Genomic DNA, 26,062 nt, shown 5'->3' on the forward strand with positions numbered 1-26,062 from the left:
CGAGTGATTGGATACCTTTGTCGTTTAGGAGTATTTAATGAGCATGAAATGTGCTTACAGTTCTTGAAATGCAGAGAAGCATGGCTTGCAGCTATCATTGACGATTTGGACCAAGGGAATGTATATGAGTTCTTAAAACGAATGGCAGATTGCCACAGAGTCCTCGAAGAGACGTCGAATTTCTCTGCCTCTTCTTGAAATTCCGCTAACGTGGCCCTGCTAGTTGTGGTATCGAGGGAGGTGGAATGTCGACTGTTTGCTGGAAAAGACTGATAAAGGATCTGAAGTGGATGAATGAAGATCCCCCTGAAGGTGTTAACGCAGCTCCGTGGGAGGACAATCTTATGCTCTGGGATGCTACTATTACCGGGCCTCCGGATACTCCATGGGAGGGTGGCCAATTCAAGCTAACGCTGTGATACAAAGAGGATTACCCTAACTCCCCTCCAACGGTTAAATTTGTATCCAAGATATTTCACCCGAATGTTAGCAGTAATGGTGGTATTTGCTTGGACATTTTCAGAGAACAGTGGAGCCCAAGCTATGGTGTAGCTAAACTTCTCCTCTCAATTCAGTCATTACTTTGTGATCCAAATCCATATTCTTGTATTAATAGAGAGGCTGCTCAATTATACATCAATGATCGCAAAGAATATGAAAGAAGGGTCTGCCAGGTTGTTGAAGAGAGCAAGTCAAATATATAGCAGAAATTTTACTCCCTTGAAATGATCAGAAATCCTTTTATTATGATTGTCGTTTCAAATATGACTTTTTGGATTCAGATATATCCTTTTCCATCCAGATTTCCTGTTACGCGTTTTCTGCTTAAAATGGCCATCCAAAAAGCAATCTTAGCAGTGGATGTGAATAATCTCTATTTCAAAACCGGATTTCTGCGCTTTTCAATTTTTTAGAAAGAGGTAGGTAGTCAGTCTCACTCCCCGGCCTGTTTCTTCTCAACTACCAGGTTAAACAACTGCTATTGCATCGGATTCAAACACCAAGCGCCCTGTCTATTGACCAAGCAATTAATCAAAATACAATAACAACTAAGCCTACATTGTCAGAATGCACAGCACTGTTAGGACCAGCCTATTTCATGATGAGGGAGCGTTAGTGTAGCAGAGCCTTAGAACAATTGCAGAAGGCATTAAATGTGCAGAGAATATGGTAGAGGCGTTTTTGCTATTTGAGACCCTGGATAGAGAACCCAGCACGAATCTTGCTCAGAGGTCAGCCTGACAGTGCGCAGCATGAAATAGGCATGCACATAATAATGACAGTTCTATCCATAGGAATGCAGAATTAACATGCACAAAGAGGCCACAACTAGTGGCTCAAATTTGAGCAGGGCAGAAATTTGCCTGCAGCTCTGATACCATGTTAAGAGTCAAGACACATACATGGCAAACACAAAAGATGAATGATAAACATGAGTGTGTGTCTATTATTGACAATGATATACATTTATAGTACATTCGTGTGACCGTTGGGTTCCACATCCCAAGGTCTCTTGGACTCTAATGGTTGTTCACATACTACACCAACCCATAGAGAATTAGGTGTCCAACAATTTTTTGGAAAATTTCTAGCTAGTTTAATTTTTATTTTTGCTAGAAATTGAAATTAAAGAGGGGATTAATTATTTTTCCACCCTCTAAGTGTATCCAAAAAATATTATGGTAATGATGTTCTAATTATGAGGAACCATTCACCAAAAATATTCCTAGATAACACTCTTACATCAAAATATTATAATTTCAACCCTTAGAAGGGGAAATACACAAACATAGACCACTTGAGACTCAACCAAATTCTGCGACAAGACACATGATCTAGTATGAAAAATACATAGACTCGATAAACACTAGGACTCACCTAAGACCTCGTCAATGAGTTCCACCCTAGCTTTGGGGTATATATGGGAGAAAAAATCTAACAATTATCTGTGTTTACTAACACACATAATTTGGGGACGTTAAAAAACTCCCTAGAGTGAAACCCTTTGAGAAGAATCATAGGCTTACCTAGGTGTTATTACATGGCTTAATAGTCATACTAGAATCATTTTTACAATAAACATGCAGAATTTGGGATTACACTGATGACATTGACTTAAAAAAAATTGCCTACCGCTTTATACCCTGCTTCTTGGATTGTTGATATGTACATGGTCAACATGCCTCACTCTTAGTGAAGCCCAATCCTTGAAGGCGTTGAAATATGTAACTAGGTTGTAATATCCCTTATCAGAGATATCCCTCAAACACAAGCAAACTCCAACCAGAGAAATAACAGTAGTGCAACATACAATAATGTATACATGGAATATAAGCGGATACTCTAGAAATGCTGAGAGAACTGCTAAGCCATTTTATTATATTGAGTAATGGAAAGAGTACAAGAGGTGATCAGAAAGATAGCACCTCGACTTGCACAAGGCAAGTGAAGAAATACACTGAGAATGGTAAGGAAATGGCATCTCTCTGAACTGCGTCCAAACTGCCGAAGAACTGTTGTGTTGCTGCTACTGCTGGAATCAAATGAGGATTTGGAGATGTTCCCCTCAGAAAATGTTAAAACGCTGGAATCAGCCTCTGCTCAATAAGCACAGAAAAGCCCAGAAAGCTTTTCTAAAATAGTTGACCCCCGAAAATCACCCCCTTGGGGATCTACGCAATCCCTCAAGGCTCTGTGCTGCCCCTGAAGAGAATCCTCCAAAACTCTACCCGAAACTCTGCCAAAATCCTCCAATATGCAAGGGTTGATCCCTTGCTCAATCTCCAAGCTCAAATCCTCTACACAAGCCCAATCTGAAGCTCCTACCAAAAGGGACTGCATCCTCCCCTCTCAGACTACGCAATCATCAAAATGCACAGCTCCTCCTCAACTCCAAAAATCGCTCCTCCTGCAAAATACTAATGAAACTACCCTGCCCAAGCAGGCACTCGAAGTCCCCAGGGGTTAAGGGTGACATCTCCGAACGGAGACACTTGATGCACTAAACAGTGCTGCAGACAGGCTAAACAGCGAGCGTGCTCTAAGTCAAAGTGGCTAGCTCAAATGCAACATAATCGAATGATCAAAATAAGGAGGCTCCTCTCTCCTTTATAGCGTTGGCCTCTCTCAAAACCCTAAGGCCCAACTCTTCCAACATAGCCTCTCTCTTGCCACGTGTTCCTTCTCCATCTGCGCAGACCCTCCAAGTGTCTACGTGGGCCCCTTCTCTACGTGGTCCTTGGGCCCCCTTGGCTCCCCTTTTAAGTTACAACGTTGTGCTACTAGGAAGTGACTTTATTCATAAAGTGAGTTATGTCCCCCTTTTCTCACCTTTTTATTTATAAATAACTATAGAAGGCAAAATTGGGAAAAATCGAATATTCCAATTAGCCATGGCTAATTAGGAATATTACAGTCTCCCACGGCAAAATGTTGCTTGTCCTCAAGCAACTGAAGTGATGGATGCTGCAAAATTTTCTCACTCTCCCAAGTGGCATCCTCATCCGGTAAATTCTTCCACCTCACCAAGAATTCCCGGACCGTCCTACTCCGTCGCTGCCTCTCTCTAGTATCAATAATAGCCTCTGGCTGCAACACCAAATGCCCCTCATCATCCGTGGGTGGTAGCTCATCTATCACTGTCACCTGCTGCCCCAATGCCTTCTTCAAGCATGATACATGAAAAAAGTTATGAATCTTGCTGCCTTGGGGCAGCTCCAATTCATATGCAACCTGTCCAATCCTACGTATCACCCTGTATGATCCATAAAACCGGGGCTTGAGCTTATCAGCTCCCTTCTGCTTCAGTGACGACTGTCGGTATGGCTGTAATCTTAGGTAGACCAAGTCCCCTACCTCAAACTGTCTCTCCACCTGACCCCTGTCAGCGTACAGCTTCTTCTGGTTCTGCATTGTAGCCATATTATCCTTGAGAGCTCGGAGAATATCCTGACTCTCTTGGATCCAAATCTTGGCTCTCGGAGTCTTGCTAGCACCAAACAACACGTCAGCAAAAGATAAAGGATGATATCCATACAAAGCATAGAATGGCAACATACCAATGGACATGTGATGTGTAGTGTTGTAGCAGTACTCCCCCAGATGCAGCCACTTCAGCCATGCTCCCTGCTGCCCAATGACATAGTTACGCAAGTAGCCCTCCAGCCACTTGTTAACTATCTCTGTCTGCCCGTCCGTCTGTGGGTGATAACTGGTACTTGGTGTCAACTTCGTCCCCACCAACCGGAAAAGCGCCTGCCAAAACCCACCCATGAAACGGCTGTCCCTGTCACTGATGATGGTCTTAGGAAGACCATGTAGCCTGAAGACCTCTTTGAAGAACAACTCGGCCACCTGCGCTGCTGTGTAGTGTGCGGATATGGCGAAAAAATGTGCATACTTTGTCAGTCGATCAACGACGACAAAGATACAATCCTTGCCCTACACCATGGGCAACCTTGTGATGAAGTCCATCGAAATACTCTCCCATTTCCCCTCCGGAATGGGAAGAGGTTGCAATAATACTGCAGGATGGCTCATCTCCCCCTTGTTCCTCTAGCAAATATCGCACTCCCGGATATGCTGGAGTACGTCCTCCTTGAGGCCCTTCCATGAGAACCTCTCTCTAATGGCCCTGTAGGTTTTGGTAAACCCCTGATGGCCGGCCAATGGTGAATCATGTGATGCCTGAAGTATCTTTTTCTTGAGCTGAGATCCCTCAGCCAAGAAGATCCAGTTCCTATAGTAGATGATCTCATCAATTACCCTGTACCTGTCATCTGCCACCTGCCCATCCAAAACCTCACATGCAAATCTGTCCTTGGAGTACTTTACTAAGAGTCGAGCCCTCCAGTCTGTGTCCAAGCTCATAAGAGACGTGGCTGGTCTACGTGAAAGGGCATCTGATACCACGTTGTTCTTACCCTTGACATACTCAATGTCAAAGTCATACGCTTGGATCTTACTGATCCACTTCTGCTACCTCTCCTGTAGCTGTTTCTGCTCCAAAAAGAATGTTGAAATTTGGTACCAGAGGATAGGTGGTTCCCTAAGGCTTTGATCTTTGGCCTAGGAAAAAGTGTCCAAAAAAATTTAATTTTTCTCCTAAAGTGACTTTATAATTTTTATAAAGTCAAATTTAATTGAAAAGTGACTTTAAGTGATAAAGTCACTAAAGTCTAATTTTAAAGTGACTTTATTAAAGTCAATGAAAAATTAGAAAGGAAAAGTGACTTTGGAAATAAATGACTAAGTGGGTCTTTATTAAAGTGGGGTGAATTAAAAAAATAGAAAGTGAGATCTAAATGAGCATTTAATCTCAGCCCTAGATCACAATCTATTTCAACCATTGGATTTAGGGATCACCCAAAAGTCACTTAGGGTTAGATTAAAGGAAGAAAAGGACGAAAAGGTCATTCATTCTTTCATGAGCAGATTGAGAGAGAGAGAGCAAGAGAGCAAGGGAGATTTATGAGCTGGAGGAGAAGGAGGCAGCAGCTTGGCACACATTCCAAGGCAGCAGTTTAGCAAATCCGTACAACTGAGTTAGCACACAGTGAAAGGCAGATTTTGGCACGATTTTCTAGAAATCCGTACAGCTGTTTGCACAGAAATCGAGGAGAAGTTTGCACAGAAATCGAGGAGCAATTTGCTGGCACATTTTCCAAGGAAATCTGTACAACGTATTGCTGTTTTTCTGCACGCAAATCGAGGTCCGTACAACGTATTTATTGCAGGTCGTACAACAACATTTAACGCTGAAAGTGGGCACGAAAATCGAGGAGGCCGTATAGTATTTATGGCTGTTCTGTTTTACTGTTTGCTAGTATTTTCCAGTTGGCTGTGAGGCACGGAAAACAAGATAAGTTGTAAAATTTGCTCGCTGATTTTTTGCTGAATATTTCTCACCGTAAAAAGCATTTTTCAGAAATAAGAAAGAGCTCTCGAACTGGTTTTCCCCAAGAGTTGTAAGGGGATTTTCCAGGGTCACATTGACCAAAAATCACTGTGTTCAAATGTGTTAAATCGCTGTTTGTCCCTGCTAATTTTTATTTCTGCATTTTCCATCATTCTGTAAAATTTCCAGAATTTGTGTTTTCAGCAAAAATTTATTTTTTCAGTTGTTGAATGTATGGATATGGGAAAGGGCATTTAACTATATGGGAGAAATAAGGTGAAACTGGAAACCGTGGTGGGAAATGAGAAATTTTTACCTGGTATCAGAGCTTGAGTGTTTTAGTGCAGTTTGGGGCAGCAAAGAGGAAAATTACAGCTGCTGATTTTTCACTCAGAAAATTCCAACAAGCTGATTTTTCACAAACAGCAGTTTTATCTTTACTACAGCAGTGCTATTTTTCAGTTTTAGGACAGCAGGATGTCATTGGGATTGAGGGTGGAGGATAGGCTGGATGGGCATACAAATTACAGCGTTTGGAAGGAGAGAATGCAGAGTATCTTTGAGGAGGCAAAAGTCTGGGACATCATGGTGCATACCACACAGAACCCTGTTGTTGTGCCTACTGATACCACTCAGTTGGCTGAGTATAATAAAAAGAACAACAAGGGTAAGAGACTGATTCTAGACGGAGTCAAAGACCATTGCATTCCTCATGTGAGAGGAAAGAGAAATGCCCATGAGATGTGGACAGCATTGTCCAATCTCTACCAGAGTACCAATGAGAACTGGAAAATGATCCTGAAGGAGAAGCTGAAGACTATTAAGATGGGTAATGACAGTGCAACTGGATATCTCACAAAGATTACTAATGTGAGAGATGAGTTGGCAGCAGTTGGAGAGGACATTCCACCCACTGAGTTGGTGCGGATTGCAGTGAATGGCCTCCCCCGTTCATGGATGAACTTTGCTGATGGGGTTTATACACGTGAAACCCTTCCCACATGGGAGAGGTTTTGGGATGATTGCATTCAGACAGAGATCAGGAAAGGTCAGCTTGGGGCAGCCAAGCCAATTGAGCAGGATGAGGATGTAGCACTGTCGACAGGAGGCAAGAAAGGCAAAGGGAAGAAGCAGGCTTCCACAAGCAATGGTGGGGGCAAAGGCAAAGGTAAAGGTAAACAGAGTAACACACAGAAGGACTATTCCAAGGTGAAGTGTTGGAATTGTCAAAAGATGGGACACTATGCAGTTGTGTGTCCGGAGAAGAAAAAGAAGAAGGGGAAGAACCAGAACGTGGCAGCTTCAGCAGAGGTTGAGGACTTTGCAGTTCGTTTTGACCGGGAGTTTGGGTTCACTGCGTATGAGTCCTCTAGTGCAGGATCACCTGCCACACAATTTTAGAGGTAGCATGCTTTTCCCTCGATTCGCAGAGCATCTTCGGGTATCTGGTATGTGAACAGTGCGGCTTCACGTCACATGACAGGAATCCATGAGTACTTCTCAGAGCTTTGAGAGAGTGGCACTGATATTGAGGTAGTACTCGGTGATGACAAAGTTGTTAGAGCAGTCGGTGTGGGGACACTGACATTTCAGAAGGAGTCCAAACCTCCCTTGAAGGTATCAGATGTTCTTTATGTGCCAGGGATGAGGAAGAACCTCATATCCGTCTCAGCTTTGGAGGACAGAGGATATGAAGTACTGTTCAGGGGAGGACAGGTGTTGATGCATCCCAGGGGCACTCCAGCTGATTCAGCTAGAGTGATAGGTGTATGCCATGCAAAGGTGCACAAGTTTGCATTCCAGTCCCTTTTGGCATTGAGCAGTAGTACCGACAGCAGAGCTAGCAGTTCTGAGCTGTGTGAGATTTGGCACCGCAGGATGGGGCATATGTATCATGGAGCCTTGAGGACCTTGCGGGAGATCACTACAGGTGTGCCAGATTTCAGTACTCATCACTTTGATACTTGCAGAGGATGTGCGATGGGCAAGTTTGCCAAATCCCCTTTTCCGAGCAGTGACAGCAGAGTGACTAGGATACTTGATTTGATTCATTCTGATGTGAGCGGTCGGATGTCTCATGTTTCCTTGAGTGGATATGAGTACTATGTTTTATTCATTGATGATCACTCCAGGAGGACCTAGATTTATTTTTTGAAGACCAAGAGTGAGGTCTTCAAGCGGTTTCAGGAGTTTCAAGCTCTTGTGGAGACACAGACAGGTCGGAAGATCAAGTCCCTGAGGTCGGACAATGGGGAAGAGTACACCCTTGGAGAGTTTGTTGACTATTGTGTGAAGGCAGGCATTAGGAGGGAGTTCACTGTTCCTTACAACCCCCAACAGAACGGGGTTGCGGAGAGGAAGAACAAATCCATCGTAGGGGTTGCCAAAGCCATGTTACATGATCAGGGGTTGCCATTGTTCTTGTGGGCAGAGGCCTGCAACACAGCTGTTTATTTGCAGAACAGGAGTCTGCATCGTGCCTTGGGGCACATGACTCCGGAGGAGGCTTTTTCTAGGAAGAAGCCTGATATTGGTCATCTTCGTATCTTTGGATGCATTTCATACTCCTACATACCCAAGGAGAAGAGGACCAAACTAGAGCCCACCGCAGAGAAGGGTATCTTTGTGGGCTACAATGAGACCTCAAAGGCCTTTTGGATTTACATTCCTGCACAGAGGAAAGTTGTTGTCAGGCGGGATGTGAAGTTCGAGGAGGACAGGGCCTTTAGGAGGTCAGGGGAGTTAGAGTATCTGGATCAGCCAGACCCTCAGCAGCAGTTGAGTCAATCGCAGGGATCCAGTGGGGCAGGGATCAGGAGGATCAGGAGGTACATCTATGAGGACGTCAGGTCCGTCAGTGAGCAGTGGATCGCCGAGCCAGAGGGGTGGTGCTCCGGGCAGCATGTAGAGCAGTTCACTAGGGAGTCCACTGATGGACAGTTCACACAGTACCTCAGCTTCTACAGGTTCAGGTGCAGGCAAGAGGACAGCAGACAGACAGTCAGGAGTTCAGGCTCCTAATGATGATGGGGAGGAGGAGTTTCATTCTCCTATGGGAGAAGTGCACTCAGGGAAGAGGAAGCCCAAGTGGCTTCAGGACACCTTGAGAGATGCCACATCTGTCACTGAGCCTAAGAGGCCGGTCAGAGAGAGTAGACCACCTGAGAGGTTTTGTAGCTATATGGCAATGGTTACCAACATCCTTGACTCTGAGCCTTCTAGCTATGAGGAGGCAGCTAGCCAGCAAGTCTGGAGAGAGGACATGCAGGAGGAGTATTCTTCTATCATGAAGAATGATGTTTGGGAGGTGGTGTCGAGGCCTGAGGGCAAATCTGTGGTTACTTCCAGATGGCTTTACAAGGTAAAGCATGTTGCAGATGGCAGCATTGAGAAATTCAAAGCGAGGTTTGTGGCTAGAGGGTTCTCCCAAGTAGAGGGAGTTGATTATGAGGAGACCTTCACTCCCATGGCTCGATATACTTCGATCCGCTCCATTATATCGATAGCAGCAGAGATGGGTTGGAAGATCCACCAGATGGATGTGAAGACTGCATTTCTCAATGGCTTCATACAGGAGGAGGTGTACATTGAGCAGCCACAGGGCTTTGAGGTGCATGGGAAGGAGTCCCATGTGTGCAGACTGAAGAAGGCCCTTTATGGCCTAAAGCAAGCTCCTAGAGCTTGGTACTCCAAGATAGATACATACTTGCAGGGGTTGGGTTTCACAAAGAGTGAGGCAGATCTGAACCTTTACTTTATTGTGATAGGTGAGGAGCCTCTCATTCTGGTGCTGTATGTGGATGACTTGGTCATTACAGGTGCAGAGAGACTCATAGAGCACTGCAAGAGAGATCTTGCGGCGGAGTTTGAGATGAAGGATATCTGCTTGATGCATTACTTTTTGGGTTTGGAGGTGTGGCAGGAGGAGGGGCATTTCTTCCTGGGGCAGGGGAAGTATATTGTGGACATCCTTGGCAGATTCCACATGGAGGATTGTAGACCTATGTCGACACCGATGATCACCAACTGGAAGAAGCTTCATGCTTTAGATTTCGAGTTGGTGGATCCCACATTGTAGAGGCAGCTGATTGGTTCCTTGATGTATTTGGTCAACACTAGACCAGATATTTGTTTTGCAGTCAACACGATGAGTCAATTTATGTGTGAGCCTAGGAAGGTTCACTGGGTGGCTGCAAAACACATTTTGCGGTACTTGCAGGGGACAGTGGATTATGGTTTGGACTACAAGCAGGGGGATGGAGTGAGATTGGCAGGTTATACTGATTCTGATTGGGCAGGTTGTGCTTCTGATAGGAAGAGCACTTCAGGGTGTTGTTTTGGGTTGGGTTCAGCAGTAGTGTCATGGTTCAACCGGAAGCAGCAGTCAATAGCATTGAGTTCAGCAGAAGCAGAGTATATGGTAGCCAGTCTAGCTAGTTGTGAGGCCATTTGGCTTCGCAAGATGTTGTTTGGCTTATTTGGTCAGTCGTTGAGACCTTCAGTGATTTACTGTGATAATCAGAGTTGCATTAAACTCACGGAGAATCCAATATTTCATGATAGGTCAAAGCATATAATGGATCAAATATCATTTCATCAGATACTGTGTTCAGAAGGGCGCTGTGAAGCTTGAGTATATTCCCACTGATGAGCAAGTTGCAAATATTCTTACCAAAGCCTTACCACGGGGCAAGCATGACTACTTCAGAGACAAGATGGGTGTGGTGAGGAACACCTTCCTCGGTAAGAGGGAGTGTTGAAATTTGGTACCGGAGGACAGGTGGTTCCCTAAGGCTTTGATCTTTGGCCTAGGGAAAAGTGTCCAAAAGAATTTAATTTTTCTCCTAAAGTGACTTTATAATTTTTATAAAGTCAAATCTAATTTAAAAGTGACTTTAAGTGATAAAGTTACTAAAGTCTAATTTTAAAGTGACTTTATTAAAGTCAATGAAAAATTAGAAAGGAAAAGTGACTTTGGAAATAAATGACTAAGTGGGTCTTTATTAAAGTGAGGTGAATTAAAAAATAGAAAATGAGATTTAAATGAGCATTTAATCTCAGCCCTAGATCTCAATCTATTTCAGCCATTGGATTTAGGGATCACCCAAAAGTCACTTAGGGTTAGATTAAAGGAAGAAAAGGAGGAAAAAGTCGTTGATTCTTTCATGAGCAGATTGAGAGAGAGAGAGCAAGAGAGCAAGGGAAATTTCTGAACAGGAGGAGAAAGAGGCAGCAACTTGGCACACATTCCAAGGCAGCAGTTTAGCAAATCTGTACAGTTGAGTTAGCACACAGTGAAAGGCAGATTTTGGCACGATTTTCTAGAAATCCGTATAGCTGTTTGCACAGAAATCGAGAAGTTTGCACAAAAATCGAGCAGTTTGCTGGTACATTTTCCAAGGAAATCCATACAGCATATTGCTATTTTTTGCACACAAATCGAGGCCCGTACAGCGTATTTATTGCAGGTTGTACAGTAGCATTTAAGGCTGAAAGTGGGCACGAAAATCGAGGAGGTTGTACAGCATTTATTGCTGTCCTGTTTGGTTGTTTGCTAGTATTTTCCAGTTGGCTGTGAGGCACGGAAAACGAGATAAGTTGTAAAATTTGCTTGCTGATTTTTTGCTGAATATTTCTTACTGTAAAAAGCATTTTCCAGAAATAAGAAAGAGCTCTCGAACTGGTTTTCCCCAAGAGTTGTAGGGGGTTTTTCCAGGGTCACATTGACCAAAAATCACTGTGTTCAAATGTGTTAAATGGTTGTTTGTACTAGCTGATTTTTATTTCTGCGTTTTCCAACATTCTATAAAATTTCCAGAATTTGTGTTTTCAGCAAAAATTTATTTTTTCAGTTGTTGAATGTATGGATATGGGAAAGGGCATTTAACTATATGGGAGAAATAAGGTGAAACTGAAAACCGAGGTGGGAAATGAGAAATTTTAACAAAGAACCTGAGGCTGTTGTGATCAATCCTCACCCTGAACCTGTTACCCACTAAATACTGCTGGAATTTGGCCAATGCATGCATAATGGCTAGCATCACCTTGTCGTATATAGAATACAACCTCTCATGTGGAAGGAGCTTCCGGCTCTCAAAGGCTATAGGGTGACCTCCCTGCATCAACACTGCGTCGATCCCCTCTCCTGACGCATCACACTCCAAAACAAATGGCTGCGAAAAATCCGGCAATACAAGCACTGGGCAGCTACTCATAACCTCCTTGAGCCTGTCAAAGGCTCACTGCGCTGTATCCGACCAATTGAATGCCCCCTTCCTTATCAGATCTCTCAGGGGTGCAGCAAGCTGTGAGAAACCCTTGACGAACTTCCGGTAATAAGTACAAATGCCAATGAATCCCCGAAATTCTGTCACGTTCCTCGGCTCCGGCCAATCTCTGATGCCCCTGATCTTCTCCTCGTGGACTCTCACTCTGTCCACCCCTATGATGTGTCCCAAGTACAACATCTCCGTCAACCCAAACTCACACTTGGAGAGCTTGGCATAGAACTGTTGCTCCTCCAAGATGCGCAACATTGTCTCAATGTGTTGGAGATGCTCCTCCCAAGTCCTGCTGTAAATGAGAATATCATCAAAGAACACCAACACAAACTTCCTTAAGTGACTATGGAAGATGTGATTCATGCAGGACTGGAATGTAGCTAGGGCGTTGGTTAGCCCGAAGGGCATCACCAAAAACTCAAAGTACAAATAGTGACACCTGAAGGCGGTCTTGGGAATGTCCTGCCCCCTCGCGCGAATCTGATGGTACCCAGATCTCAAATCAATCTTTGAGAAGAACCGTGCTCCTCTCAACTCATCCATCAACTCATCGATCTTGGGTATGGGGTACCTGTTCTTCAGGGTCTTCTTGTTCAGGGCCCTGTAGTCAATGCACATCCTCAATGTGTCATCCTTCTTCTTCACCAACACCACGAAAGAAGCAAAAGGACTCGTGCTCGGCCGAATGTGCCCAAGAGCCAGCAACTCCTGAATGGCCCGCTCAATCTCATCCCGATAGGCCTTGGGATGCCTATAGGGGTTAGTAATCACTGCCTGTATGCCTTGCTCAAGCTCAATGGTGTGCTCAAACTCCCGGCCCAGTCTTTGTCCCGGCAGAATCTCCCCAAACACTGTGGCATACTGGTCAAGGATGGACTGTATCTCTGGGTGCACCGTCTGCCCTGTGGTCCCTGCTTCTGATGCACACAACTCCACTGCCCACTCTACGTCTCCCTTCCCAAAGACTGCCTCCATCCGATGAGCCGAAACAGTCTAAGGCGGATATGTGTGTTGTCCTCATATCTTCTCATGCCTCCCTGTCTTCTCATCATCCCACTCCATCTCTAGGGCCTTCCAATCTGTCGTGACCTTCCCTAGAGTGATAAGCCACTAAACACCCAGTATCATGTTGGTGTCCAGAATATCGACCACGAAAAAGTGGTCAGTCAATGTGTAGGTGCCCATCGTCACTGATAACTCTGGAACATAACGAGCACACACCATGGTCTAATCTCCTGGGACCAAAACTGAAAAGCCATTGAAGCTCTCTGTCTGTATACCTCTCCGCTCAACCATCTGTGCATCGATGAAGTTGTGGGTTGCCCCACTGTCAACCAAAACTGATACTCGCTGGCCACGTACTGTCCCCCGTACGCGCAGCATCAAATACTTGGGAACTCCTCGCAATGCTGCAAGGGCCCCTCTGGTAGGTGCAAAAGCTGCACCACCTGCTGCTGGTGGTGGAGGTGGCAAAGGATCCTGCACGGCATGACTATCTCCTACCTCCACATCATCCTCCTCATCCTCTTCCCCGCTGCTCTCAGAGAAGACCTCAATAAAATGTGCTTTGCCAGCAGCACATCTATGTCCCGGTGCCCACAGCTCCTGACAGGTAAAGCACAACCGCTTCTTCTTCAGCTCCCTCCTGGCATCATCATCAATTTGTGCTCGTCTTGGATTCCCTTTTGGAGGTGGAATACTCACATCCTTCCCCTTAGGCTAGAAAGCCTGTCTCTGGGGGTAAGGTGTTCGGGTCCTCGGTAAGGCATCCTGTAAGTCCCGGGTCCTGCTAATAGCATCCTAGAGTGTGGCTGGTCTAGTGGATCTGACTAGACCCCGAAGTGGCTCTGCTAACCCCTCAACAAACATGTAGATCCTCTGTGCTGCGGATAGATCTGGCACCATCACTGAAACCCTCAAGAAGTCTGCAATGTAGGTCTCTGGGTTCCCAATCTGTTTGAGCCTCGTCAGCTCAACAAAGCGTTGCTCCGGATCCCTCCGATCAAACCTCTCTATCAGTCTCCTGGTGAACTCGGCATATGTTGTCACTGTGGAGTGTCCGAGTGTAACCAACCCATGGAACCACCAGTCCTAGGCCTCACCATCCAAATGTAATGTTGCCACCCTTATGGCTTGTGTCTCCGACATCTGGTTAAGCTGGAAATAGATGTCCAGCTTCTCCACCCAAGACTTTGCCGAACTGTTTGATGAGCCATCAAACGTAGGCAAATGGAATCTACTAGTTGTGCGGTGGGTGTCTCCATCATGATAATGCCAGTATGCTCTGTGATGGTCGCGGGGTCTACTATCCCGCTGGAGCTGAACAAAGTCTCTAAATGAGAGAGCATCCCTGAACTCCTGCCCATAGGCCTAGTACTCCGCAAAATAATCGCCCATATAACTGGGCTCTGCCTCCTGTTGGGCTCTGGCCCCCGTGTCTGCTCCTAGGAAAGTGGGCATGGTAGAGCGTGTAGGGGCATGTGAGGCCATCTGTTGAATAGTATCACGCTAAGTGGCACCCTGCTCTGGCAAATGGTGGGATGTACCCGATCCCTCACCAACCTGGAAAACTCGTGGGTTCTCACGCTGTCTAGCCTCCACCGCCGTGAATCTCTGCCCCATCACCTCGATCTGCCTCGACAAATCCTGCACTGATTTGAGGAGCATGTCCGCAAATCTCTTCCCGTCCTCATCTGCCATCGGATCCTCCTACTCTGCGTCCACCACAGGCTCCTCCTGTTCTGTGTCTACCACCTGAACATAGTCTCCCTCTCCGTAGGTGTTCTCCAACCTACGCTCAATATCTCTGTATTTCCTACCTCTGTAACAGATGTAGGGCTTCTCCCTCGGTGTCATAGACTGCTAGCTCCACAGGCTGAGCCAGATCTATGCTCTGATACCACTGTAATATCCCTTATCAGAGATATCCCTCAAACACAAGCAAACTCCAACCAGAGAAATAACAGTAGTGCAACATACAATAATGTATACATGGAATATAAGCAGATACTCGAGAAATGCTAAGCCATTTTATTATACTGAGTAATGGAAAGAGTACAAGAGGTGATCAGAAAGATAGCACCTCTTCTTGCACAAGGCAAGTGAAGAAATACACTCATAATGGTAAGGAAATGGCCTCTCTCTGAACTGCGTCCAAGCTGCCAAAAAACTGTTGTGCTGCTGCTATTGCTGGAATCAAGTGAGGATTTGGGGCTGTTCCCCCCCTCAGAAAATGCTGAAACTCTGGAATCAACCTCTGCTCAATAAACCAAAAAAGCCCAGAAAGCTTTTCTAAAATAGCTGACCCCCGAAAATCACCCCCTTGAGGATCTACTCAATCCCTCAAGGCTCTACGCTGCCCCTGAAGAGAATCCTCCAAAACTCTACCAAAGACTCTGCCAAAATCTTCCAATGCCCCTAAAGAGAATCCTCCAAAACTCTACCCGAGACTCTGCCAAAATCCTCCAATATGCAAGGGCTAATCCCTTACTCAATCTCCAAGCTCAAGTCCTCCACATAAACCCAATCTGGAGCTCCTACCAAAAGAGACTGCGTCCTCCCTCTCAAGTCTGCTCAGTTCCTCCTCTACTCTAGAGATCACTCCTCCTGCAAAAATATTGATGAAACTACCTTGCCCAAGCAGGCACTCGAAGTCCCCCAGGGCTAAGGGTGAGATCTTCGAACAAAGACACTCGATGCACTAAATAGTGCTGCAGACCGGCTAAACAGCCAGCGTGCTCTAAGTCGAAGTGACTAGCTCAAATGCAACATAATCCAATGCCCAAATGAGGAGGCTCCTCTCTCCTTTATAGCATTGGCTTCTCTCAAAACCCTAAGGCCCACCTCCTCCAACATAGCCTCTCTCTTGCCACGTGCTCCTTCTCCATCTGTGCAGTCCCTCCAAGTGTCTACGTGGTCCTTTGGCCCCCTTGGCTCCCCTTTTAAGTTACAACGTTGTGCTACTAGGGAGTGACTTTATTCATAAAGTGAGTTATGTCCCCTTTCCTCACCTTTTTATTTATAAATAACTATAGAAGGCAAAATTGAGCAAAATCGAATATTCCAATTAGCCATGGCTAATTAGGAATATTAGGTACAGTCTTCATAATGACATATGTAATCATGATTTCATGTATTTGATGTAATGAGAAAAATAAATTTGTTATTGTTTTCTTGAGGCATGGCTTTCATGTTCAAGAGGAATTTCTTTTATAGGTCAAGCTCCCATTGAGAGCTTCTAGGACTTATGTGTCATTGTCATGTATGAAGGACCCATTTGGGGTATGTTACATATTGTAAAGAAATTTATTTGAGTCTATGTTGGAGTCAAAAGACCCTCCAAGACCTTGTCCAAGTGCTACAAACAAGTCGGCTTTGAAAAGGAGAAATCATCCCACACAAGATGACATGTTGGCCTAGAATGATGTTAAGTCAGCCTAATTTCATGGGTATAAAGCCTATATAAAAGAGGACTCAGCCTCACTTAAAGCATCAATCAAGCATTCTCAAAGAAGAAAGAAGTGTGAGTAGGGAAGGAAGAAAGTCTCTTGAAGCAACGAAGAGAAAGAGAAGAAGATCGAAGTCTTCTAGCCTTGTTTTTGGGTCCCTCCACTCACACGTGTGACTGCAGCTAGGGTTTTTGCAGTAGGGTTTCAACAGTCCTTGAAGAAGCCAAGATAAAGGTTACGAAAAAAGCATTCATGTTAGCCGAGGTCTCAAGAAGAATTTTTCAGGTCAAGCAAAGGAAAGGCGCCTCACCAATATGTCTCAATCAGCTCACACGAGTGGATTTCCAGTGATTATAGGTAGGCCAAAAATTGCAGGTCTGTAGTAAGAGACCGAAACTTGAAAAGAGGCCGAAATTTGAGGTATAGCAGTTAGTTTGACCAACATTGGCTTAGAAGGAAGAAGAGTTGTTCAAGGAAGAATTGTGACTTGGTCTTGGACATGTTCTTGGTCAAGGATCTAGATCTTGGAATTCGTCAATTGAAGATTCTATAAGAAGAAGAATTTAGTGGGTTTTCCTCTCAAGATTGGAGAGGTTTTGGCCCTGTTTGATCACCTATATCTTGTGTCCTTTGTCTCATTATTCATTATGTTATGGTAGTTGTTTGATAATGTAATATCCCAAATAGGATATTTGACTAATTTTGCAGAAATCTAATGTAACCAGAATTTCTCCATAAAATTATCATTCATTTAGTAGAAAATTTCCATGTAAAGCATAACCAATAGAGTGCATGCAATTCAATATTACGACGAGCAGAAATAATATCATCTTTCATTATAATACATAACTGGAAAGAGTGTACATGATGATACAACTTAAATATCTAAGATAGATAATCTAGTCTCCAAAAATTATCTACTCTAATGCTGAAATTGACCCTCCAAAATTGAACACTGAGGCTTCAGCGTTGCTCCCTCTGCCCCAGCAAAAATTCGATCTGGAAGCCCTTCTCTCTGTCGACTCTCTCGAGGAGAGACTGCCTCGAAATTTCATCCCTCCAGCTAAGAACTGCGCAAACCCTCTGGGGTTTTGAACTGCTGCCTCTTGTAGCTTTTTCGAAATCCCTCTTTTGCTCAGCGCTGGATCTACCGGCTCTACTCTTCTTGCTTCACCTGCAGCTCTAATACCATGTGAAAAATCGTCTACCGAAATTCCTACTACAACTGATGATATTTCTCCTATTTGATAACTTCCTTCAAACAAATTACTTGCAGTTTCCTACGGCAAATATCGAAATACATACACTGCAGCCTTCACTTAATTAAATATTATATAGAAACAAGACACTGAGCAAGAAAGAAAACTTTGTTTTAATTTCTGCTTTATATTATGTGAAAATTATCAATCAATAGCTCTCTTAGAATAATCTGAATATAAGTATCTTATTCAGTTTGTTGGATCTAAGGTAACATTTTTAATTTTCATTTGAAGTAGCAAGTATCTCTATTTCTTCAGAATTTTATTGTTGTTCTATTTCTCTACTTGATTTGATGGTTGATCTAGTGTTTGCAGAAGATCTCTCAGGTTCTCATTGAGCGTTTGGGGATAGTCTTCGGTTGGACCAGCGAACTCTCAACACATATTTTCTGAAGAGCCTACTTCATATAAGCCTCAAGATTTATCTAACGATAATCTTTTTTTTTTGTAGGGTGTTTTTGGGCTAGTACCTCTCTAAAATTTAAAAATCTTTTAAATATTTTGTGGAAATTTTGATAGATCTGGCTATTAAGAACCTTAGATTATCAAATTTGGGAGCGGAGTTGGACTCATACTCCTTAGATCTGATAGATCTGTAAATTATTTGTATAGATCTGTTATTTACTTGTGTAGATCTGAAATTTTGTAACATAATTTTGAATTTTAAAACTTGGGTTTTGCAGATTTTCTCTATTTTTGTACATATTGGATATTGGATTTTTCTCTTTTCACTTGTGCAAAAATAGATCTTAGAAATCCGCCAAGTAAATCTTCAGATCTGAGCTAGATCTAGACCCTGGAGGGCAAAATCTAGGCTCAAAGATTGTTTGCAGGAATAGATCTGAGAAATCAGCCAAGTAAATCTACATATATGAGCTAAATCTAAAACCTGGAGGGCAAAATCTTGGCTCAAAGATTGTTTGCAAGAATAGATCTGAGAAATCAAACAAGTAAATCTTCAGATCTGAGATTTTTCAAGCAGATATGGGGGTTTTGAGACAGATCTAGGCCCTGGAGGGCAATATCTTATCCCAAATCTTTTTACAAGGTTAGCCATTAAAGATTTTGCAATAAATCTGAAGATATGAAACAAAATAATTTTTTTCAGAACAAGGGTTTCAAGTTTTGGGGCACCTAAGCTCAGATCTACCTTCTCCTAGCCCAACGCTAGTTCTATTGGGCCTAGTGCTAGCTCTCATTGGCCCTAGATTCCCTTGCTCCATTTTTTATTTGAATATTTGATTTTCTGAAGCTAATCATTGGTGGGTTTTTGCAGAAAATTTGGTAAAAATTTGTGTTTCAGATATTGAATTTTTTTTGGCAACTTGGGCAAGTGATCTTCAAGGCCTAGGGCCTAAGGGTTTGATCTCTAAACCATATTTTTCCTCACTGTTTGCTACAACAGTCATATACCTTTCTAATAGTGGTGAAAAACACATCTAAGTGGTTTGAAATCTAAGTTGCAGGAAACGCAGGGATAGAGGGCGTTTCTGCCCAGGAAACGAAACGAAACGCGTTTCGGCGTACCGTACGGCCTGGAAACGCGTTTCCGGCCGTACGGGCACGTTTCCCGAAATGGAAACGTGCCCGTACGGCCGGAAACGCGTTTCCAGGCCGTACGGGCCCCGTTTCCCCAAAAAAATGACTTGTTTTTTAAATTTTTTTTTTTTCTAATTAGTTTTTAAATTTTTTTAGGGTTTCTAAGCTGTTCTAGAAACCATTTCTAAAGTTATAAAAGAGCAGTTAGGTGGTGGATTTGTCATGGAGCAAATGGTGTACATTTGCAAAGCCTTGCCATTCGTATTCTTTCACAAGTGGCAAGCTCTTCATCAGCAGAAAGGAATTGGAGCACTTATGGTTTTATTCATTCTGTGAAGCGCAATAGGTTGGGCTCACAGAAAGCAGAGGATCTTGTTTATGTGCACTCCAACCTTCGCCTTGCATCTCGTAGGGGTCCAGAATACAACAGTGGTCCTTCTAAAGAATGGGATGCGGATGCAGAAAATCCTGATTTGGATCTCTCTCTTGCTGCCCTGAATATTGAGGACGATTCTGGAAGTGGAATTGGTGCATCATCTTCTTCAGCACCACCATCCACTGTTGAGCATTCTGCTGCTTCTATTTTTGATGAGGATTGTTATGATGAGGATTAGTCTTTTGTGACTTGTCTCTATAGTTCTTGCAGCCTTATAGTCTTTATTGTACTTGCAGCCTCATATACTAATATAAATAAAGGCTGATTTTGGATTTTCCAGTTCCTATATTTTTATTTTCATTATGTGATGACTCATGAGTAAATGTGATGTAAATTTAATCTTAATGTTAAAATGTTTAAGTAAATGTATCATTAATGCTTTATGATTGCACATATATATATTAATAATTTTTAAATGTTTTTAATATATATATATATATATATATATATATATTCGCGTTTCCCCGTTTCCAAAATTTGGGGAGGTCGCGTTTTGTTTCGCTTCCCCGTTTCGTTTCGCTTCCGCGTTTCCCCGTTTCGTGCAACTTAGTTTGAAATTAACTAAAAAAATTGTTAAATACATTAATAAGTCATTTATGTTTGATGTATATCAAAAATTTGGCCTAGATCTACATTTTGGGTGACTGTTATCTCTGAATAATTCTGTTTCTGAAGTCTGAAATATAACAGTGGTAAAATTTCATGTGGGTTAGCTTGCAATCAGTTTCTAAATTGTCTAATACATTAAGGAATTAATTTCTTGAGTTGGGCATTCATCATTAGGCTTATTTCATGTTTTAATTGTTGGCTATAATAAGTATATCAGATCTGATATAATTCCAGAAATCACATCACAACAAGCTGAAAATTTTTTATAATTCATGTGGGCAAGTTTAGAAAAATTTCGGTAAATTTTTGGCATAAAGATATCATTGAAAGCTTACTGTTTTCATTGTCATATTGCTGCTGTCCTAAAAATTAATTTCTGAAAATTAAGTACTTTGTCATGGAATTGTGATAAAATGCATATCCTTTGTTTCATAAACTGAGTATTCTTTTTTAGCATCTGTTGACATTGATATCGAATTTCAAAGTTGTTTTTGTTCTGTTTGAACTAAATTGTATCAAAAAGATTTGAAATAAGTTGGTGTTTTAACTATAGTATCTGAGTTTATTTTCTAAGTCTTCATCTAAAAAAGGGCGAGCATTTCATTTGGGTAATTGAGGGCTTTTGTGGCATAAGTGTTTTCCCATTCTCGAGCCTAACTCCATCTCATCTTCCGGTGCATTTGCATATAAGTTAACTTTGTATAGATAAAATTTACTTCCAAGCCTAAGCTTGGTCAATAGACAGATAGATCTCCATCCGTCTTTTCTTGAGAAGCCTATTTAATAGTACTTAAAACAGTGACCTTGCAGTCATCAAAGCCACAGCTCTCTACAGTGCCGGAGGCACCGGGTATGTTAGAAGTTCAGGAGAGGTATCGTTAATCACACCTTAGTGTGCTTCTACTGACCTTCTCTCTACCAATTACTACGAAATCAAGCTCAACACAGAAAAGATTGAAGGGTTCACATTTAAATAGGAATTTAACTTAAATTAACCAAGATTCTTGCATCTCACATTAGTTTTAGGATCTGCATTTCATATAAAATAGTCATTCATCTAAGCAGCAGTTGCTAATCGATTACTTGGTCTTAATTTCCCAAGCAAGATCGTTGACTCCATAAGGCACTAGTATCAATCATTTAAAATCTAATCAAATCCTATAAATCTTGTTAAATCTTAATCAAGTACTTGATCGCTTCACTGTGTCTCTCGAACTGGTTGGTTCCCAACTAGTTCTTCTTCAATCCACTTTTCCATAGGGTCTACCCCCCTTAGCCTACTGTAGGGAGACAACATAAACGGAGAGATTGGGGATCAGGGTGATAGCCCCCGATCTGAGCCGTTATCGTGGTGCCTAGACATTCTGTGCGACAACAGGGCCATATCAGGCCAAGTTCCAGTCCTTTTGCTTCTTCTGTAGTGCTGGTGAAGAAGAAGGATGGAACCCTTCGGATGTGCATCGACTATCGAGCCCTTAACCGAAAGACTCTTAAGAACCGGTACCCCATTCCCCGCATTGATGAGCTAATGGATGAGCTTAGAGAAGCCAAGTACTTCTCTAAGATTGATCTGCGTTCAGGGTACCTCCAGATTAGAGTTCGGGATCAAGACATCCCGAAGACAGCGTTCCAGTGCCACTACGGGCACTTTGAGTTTTTAGTCATGCCATTTGGTTTGACCAACACTCCAGCCACATTCCAGTCTTTCATGAACCATATCTTTCAGGGAAAGCTGAGGAGGTTCATGCTAGTGTTCTCCGATGACATCCCGATCTACAGCCGGACGTGGGAGGAGCACCTCCAACACTTGGAGGAGGTACTACGCATTCTGGAGGAGCAACAGTTTTATGCCAAGCTCTCCAAGTGCGAGTTTAGATTGACGGAGATGCTTTATCTTGGGCATATCATTGGAGCAAATGCGGTAAAGGTTCACAAGAAGAAGATTCGGGCCATCTGGGATTAGCTAGTACCTCGAGATGTGACTACGTTGAGAGGCTTCTTGGGTATTTGCACTTATTACAGGAAGTTTGTCAAAGGGTTCTCACAGCTGGCAGCACCCTTGATCGACTTGACCAAGAAAGGGGCCTTCGCATGGACTGATGGAGCATAGGCCGCCTTTGATCGCCTCAAGGAGCTGATGAGTAGTTGCCTTGTTCTGGTACTCCCGGACTTTTCCTACCCATTCACGATGGAGTGCGATGCATCAGGGGTAGGAGTTGGAGCCGTATTATCACAGGAGGGGCATCCCATAGATTTCGAGAGTCGGAAGCTCCTACTGCATGAGCTGTCATATTCCATATATGACAAGGAGATGTTGGCCATTATGCATGCATTTGCCAAGTTCCGCCAGTACTTGGTGGGCAACCGATTCCGAGTGAAGACAGATCACAACAGTCTTCGACATTTCATGGGGCAACAGGGCTTCAATGACAGGTAGCAGAGATGGGTCAGCAAGGTGCAGGCCTATGATTTTCACATTGAGTATGTGCGGGGCAAGCACAATGTGGTCGCTGAAGCTTTATCCAGGAGACCAACTGGGTTATCTCTCACGAGCATCTGCCAGGATTGGAAGGCTCAGTTGTTGGTAGAGTAATCTAAGGACAAGAGGGCCTGCGATGTGCTAGAGGGGACACATGCAGATGAGTGTTACCGTGTGATGGATGAAGCCATCTATTACAAGGGGCACATTTACTTGGTTCCCAACTCGCAGTTGAGGGAGAGGGTACTCCAGGCAGCTCACGATTCACCATTGTCCGGACACCAGGGGTTCCGGAAGACTTACATGGCTGTTCGGGAGAGGTTCACGTGGAAGGGCCTCAAGGAGGACGTGCTGCAACACATAAGGGAGTGTGAGGCCTGCCAGCGGAACAAGGGGGAGCTGACTCACCCTGCAGGGCTACTACAACCACTTCCCATTCCGGAGGGGAAATGGGAAAGTATTTCGATGGATTTCATCACTGGGCTCCCCACGGTACAGGGGAAGGATTGCATATATGTAGTGGTCGACAGGTTGACCAAATTTTCCCACTTCTTCGCCATCCCCACTAGATACACGGCTGCACAGGTTGTCGAGTTGTTCTTCCGGGAGGTTTTCAGGCTACATGGGCTCCCCAAGAACATTGTGAGCAACAGAGACAACAGATTCATGGGTGGTTTTTGGTAGGAGCTCTTCAGGTTGGTTGGGACGGAGCTCACTCCTAGCATCAGTTACCACCCTCAGACGGACGAACATACAAAGAGGGTCAACCAGTGGTTTGAGGGGTACCTGAGGAATTATGTAACAAGTCAACAGAGGACGTGGATTCGGTGGTTGCACTTGGGCGAGTTCTACTACAACACCACACACCACATGTTTATCGATATGACTCCTTTCCGTGCCCTCTATGGATATGATGCACAAAATTTTGCTGATATTGTTTTCGGAGACAGTCGGGCCCCAAAAGCCAAAGACTGGGTCCAACAGAGCCAAGATATCCTCAAAGCTCTCAAGGATAATTTAGCGACAACCCAAAATCAGCAAAAACTGTATGCAGATCGACACATGATAGGGAGGCACTTTGAAGAGGGGGACTTAGTATACCTCCAATTGCAACCTTACAGACAGTCTACGCTGAAATAGAAGGGGGTCGAGAAGCTACAACCACGCTTCTATGGGCCCTATCGGCTGACTAGGCAGATTGGGGAGGTGGCTTATGAGATAGAGCTGCCTCCGAGGAGTAGAATCCATAACGTATTTCATGTCGCATGCTTGAAGAAGGTACTGGGACAACAGGGGACAGCAGCGGCTGATCTACCCCCATTGGATGATGAGGTCCATTTGGTGTTGGAACCAGAGGCCATTCTGGAGAGCAGGGAGAGGAGATTAAGGAGCAAGACCATCAAGGAGTTCTTGGTACGCTGGAAGAACTCGCCGGATGAGGATGCCACCTGGGAAGGTGAGCACATACTGGAGCACCCAGCTTTGAGGTTGCTTGAGGGCAAACAACATTTGGGAGGGGAGAACTGTCATGTCTCTTCTCAAAAGTATTAGTCACGGGGTGTAGTGAGACAATTTGGCATCATTTTTGGTTTAGGAGGAGGACCCCACATGCAGAACTTAGGAACTATAGGGAATTCGACTTTATTTCTGGCAGCTAGTGGAATGTGGGGGCCACCCACATGAATAATTCGAACTTGGCCTTTGCATGAATTTGGAGGGAATCGAATTAGTGGAAGGAGGGGCCCAAAGTGATAAAAGAGGAAGGAGCTCTCATTTTGCAGCATCTTGATCATTTTACAAACAAACTCATCTTTGTACACTCTGCTGCTTGGCGAGTCTAGCGGTTGTTTAGCCACGAATCTTCCACAAGGGAGATTCAACCTCTACTTCGGGGGACTATTCGTGCCCGCCCTAGGGAGGCTATGCCACAGAGATTTCAGAGGTTCCAGCGTAGGCATACACTTCATCCGTCCACACAGAGGAGGAGACTGCATATTTTCTAGGTAACCAGAAACACACAAAAGGAGATTGAGCCAGCCAGGAGGTCCATAGCTTGCTGGGAGTTCAGGGAGCTGGAAGGGTTGTTGGTTGAGGACAATTTCGCTGAGTTTTGCAGCCAGCCAGTCAGGGGTTACAACAATACGAATTTATGGGCAGAGGGATTGCACAGAGGCCTCTGGCAGCAAACTCGTGGTGCTTGGGAGAGCAGTCATTTGGGCCAAGGATCATCCGGGGAGCAAGGAGTCAGTTAGCACAGGTGGACCCAACATTCTAGGGGTGTTTTCAGAGGGATTTGCAGGCTGTTTCCTGCAAGTCGAAATTAGTAGCAACAGCTGGGGTGAGGCTCCAAGGTGGCCGAAAATCTAAAGTCAAAACTAGAGAAATTCCCTTCTGGGTTTTTCTGAGTTTTGTCCAAGGAGTTCGAGGCTGAGAGGATATAATTTTCTGGGCGGTTTTTGGGCACATTCTAGCATGTCAAAGTGCAGTAGGACACAATTGTACTAGGACAACGCAATGCAGAGTGGTGCAACAACTGGACAGCCTTCAGCTCAGCTATTCCATCACCTAGGTTTGGTCCAGCTTGTCCTTAAGACAAGCCCAGGTGCACCATCTCATTTATATTGTACCTATGCTCTCAGATTTTATAATATATGGCTCAACAGTTCCAAATTTACAGTGTTATATGGATGTATAATGCATGTTTTTAATTTTATGTTGCTGCATTGTTTATTTGTTTAAAATATCACTCATATTCCTACATAGGAACATTACAGTTTCGATCCACCCCCAATGGAAAACTTGACTCTCTGTTAGCAGAACTCGAGCAGGAGGTTAAAGATGGAACTCGACCTTACAAATAGAATGAAAATTGGCCTCCTTTGACAAGAAACTTGGTCCACAGTGATCTCAGACTTGGTAGCTTCGACTCCTTGGAGCATATCCACTTTGGCTCACTGGAATAAATAGCAATTCGGCCCCTTGGCAAGGAAACTCTTCCTGCAATAATGAGTTGGCTCCAGAACCCCTGCAAGATGATCAAGGTGCTGGAGAATGCCTGCAAATTAAACACAATTAAATCTTCAACTTGAGTCAAACAACCAAACCAATTGAGCAC

At 43.9% G+C, this 26,062-nt stretch overlaps 1 protein-coding gene and 1 pseudogene across 2 annotated transcripts in view; one reads left to right on the forward strand and one right to left on the reverse strand.

Annotated features, from left to right (window-relative positions):
• Positions 1 to 26,062, reverse strand: part of LOC149250649 (elongation factor P (EF-P) family protein) — a 208,832-nt gene that overhangs the window by 144,387 nt on the left and 38,383 nt on the right. The gene's annotated exons all lie outside the window — the stretch shown is intronic.
• Positions 246 to 704, forward strand: LOC149250650 (ubiquitin-conjugating enzyme E2 1 pseudogene; annotated as a pseudogene).

This window comes from Pinus tabuliformis, chromosome 7 (assembly GCF_031772625.1).
Source record: "Pinus tabuliformis cultivar Carrire ecotype Pingquan chromosome 7, CPIR1, whole genome shotgun sequence".
NCBI lineage: Eukaryota > Viridiplantae > Streptophyta > Pinopsida > Pinales > Pinaceae > Pinus > Pinus tabuliformis.